We start from the raw sequence: 2862 nt of genomic DNA, 5'->3' as shown, positions 1-2862 counted from the left end.
TCCTTTTTTTGGCAAAGTAGATAGAACGTTATATCTTTCTCATATGAGCTCTGTTTTGATTGAAACGAGTTGCGTTGGGATCGTATCACCGAAAGTGATGCAATCATTCAGGTTTTTAGTGATTCTGAGCACTTTTATTTTCGAGCAAATTTTTTCCCCTAATCTAGATTCTAATCACTCCTTCCCACTGGTAAGATTTTGGGCCCATAAATTCTGGTTATCTGATGAGATATGAATACTCTTCTCCTTCCCAAGTTCTATAAATTGATTCTACTTGGAAAAATCTCCATGACAATCACTTGGGTTATTTGACATGCCTTGCCTTGCAAATGGCTTGGCACTTCAACCAATGTTCTCCTTTTGCTACTGACGCAATCCAACGCTTGCTGGCTACTTGCTAATTAAACACCTTGTTGTACCAAATTGATATCTTGGTGCTTGGAAAGCTGACTGATGGCCTTCCCACTGAGAATCATGTTCCTCCTTTGCAACACATGCATTCGATGTAAGCTCCTCCTTGGAAACCACTTTTCCAAGTTAAGCCCATCTGAGTGAACTACAACAATGAGTTCCAATATCAATAATAACAAGAAAAGAAATGACCATTCTTTTACCTCCATGGTTCCAAATTACACATCTGGAAGAATGCATTCGCCATCTCTTTCGCTTCTTGGCGTCAACACATTAAATGGTCTACAATGGCTGCAAATGTTTTTGGCATTTTTGTCCACTTTCACTTCTTGATTCCATCATCCTCCAATATTAACATGTTTCTCATGTCATGATTTAAGAATGAAGGCTAATCATGAGCCTCTTTCTCAAACATGGACCTTCCAAAATCCTGCGACATCTTGTCACAAGAAACACCATTAACCTTCAAAAACACTCATGCAAGAATATAACTTGACGACCTCTTCCTTTTGCTTCTTCAAAGCAACAAGTGTCACATCATGTGAACATCGCCATGTAATCTTACATCTTGGTGTATAAACCATCAAATAAACACAAGTCGACAAAACATGCTTCTTCAAAGCAACTAAATTTCAAATCAGGCAAAAGCATGTACAACAACTTGATGATTTACAACAAGAATTCCACATTCTCATGAAACAATTTGTCACATCTCCCTTTCATCTTTGGAGACAAAATCAACTCTTCCAAGTCGATATAACATACATGTAACAATCAATCTACCATACAAGCCGACACTTATGCATGTGCAAATGATCAACATCCTCAAGTTGACAACATACATGTTAACAAAGCAATCAACCAACACAATTCAATCACTCATGCATGTTCAAGCACAGTGAAACTATTAAAAATTCCATTGTTCACACACACAAACTCTCATTAATGTATAACAATTCTCAACTCTCTCACAAGTACAAGAATCCCATTGGTATGTATGAGTACTTAAAGAGCTGAAATGACCAAATTTTCTGCAATAAAGTGAGTCAACATACTCCACATTCGAATACCTTCCTTGTGTAAACATTGCAAGTTCAAGAATGCAACATGCACGCAAATTTATAGTTGCAGATTTCCATCTTTGCTGCATCTAAGTGAGTCAACATAACTCTACTTTTCCAACATCTTGCTTTGTGCAATATGCAACATACTTTTAGGAGAAAAGAAATGCATCAATAAGGCAAGATTTGCACCAATTATCGAAAGAAATGCAAGGCATTAATTGGTTAAGAAATCTAACCATATCTCTCCAAACCATTTCAATGGCGCTTCTTTCAACTGCACTTCATCATGTGTATCATCCTGACCCACATCAATTATGGAATCCTCTTTTCCATTCTTGCAAAAGTCTCTCTCCACCTTCTTCAAATGTCATGGATGACTTGTTGGATGCTATTGAAAATGCAACAATATGATGGAGCTTAGTGGAAAGGAGTCGCCTTCACTAAGTGGGCCCGCAGGCTATTTTTGGCGCAAAGTATATTTTTAGACTATGTCTATTTTTAGACATATGGATCATGGTCTATGAGTTGCAGTATGTTATTTGTGGATGATTGGTCATGTCGGTAAAAATATATGGACTTCTATTTTTAGACATATGGGCAGGTTTCTATTTTTAGACTCCCAGGCTAAAAATAGAACAGTCGAATATTATTGTCTCATAATAATATTTGGACTATAAACATTATCTTATCCTCTTGGAGCACTTCAGTTTGAGCTACAGATGTGGTACATGCAGCTGTCAGAAGGAAATACACTTTCTTTGTGGGTCAGTTGAGATATTGCATGCAGGACTTCAGTTAGAACTCATGTGGTTGAGTTTCTGTGGAGTTGATTGTGGAGTTGATGGAGCTGTGTTCAGTTTGACTTGGTTAAACTAGTTGCAATTAGTCTAACTACAAATAGACTAGTGATGAGTGATGTGAATTAATTGATTAAATTAATTCACTAATTATTAACTCATAAAGCAACTAAAGAATACATCAGTTAACTCAGTGCATGTACAGTTTAGTGGATACAGGAGTTAGAGGTTGAGATTGCTATCAATTGTGACTATAGTTGTGCATGAGATCTTGCACAATCAGTGGGATTGAGTTATGCCAATGAGTACTGTGCAATGTGGGCCAATACCAAGGAAATTGTAGCTTGTGCTCACGTGATTTTCACTTTGGATTGTGCAGTGGAGGTAGGCAAAGTAGTGGAGGAGATTTGAGCTATGATTGTTCAGATATGAGCTAGTTTTGTGTGTAACAGGTGGAGATAGTACTGAGTACTTGTGAGGAGTATTGTACTATGTATTTTTACATGTTCTCTATCATTATAATATACAAATAGTGTGGGGTTTTCAGCTGTATGCTTTCCCCGGGTTACATACTGTGTATATGCGCGCAT

Source organism: Pinus tabuliformis, chromosome 8 (assembly GCF_031772625.1).
Source record: "Pinus tabuliformis cultivar Carrire ecotype Pingquan chromosome 8, CPIR1, whole genome shotgun sequence".
Taxonomy (NCBI): Eukaryota; Viridiplantae; Streptophyta; class Pinopsida; order Pinales; family Pinaceae; genus Pinus; species Pinus tabuliformis.
Note: the sequence above shows the minus strand (reverse complement) of the source record.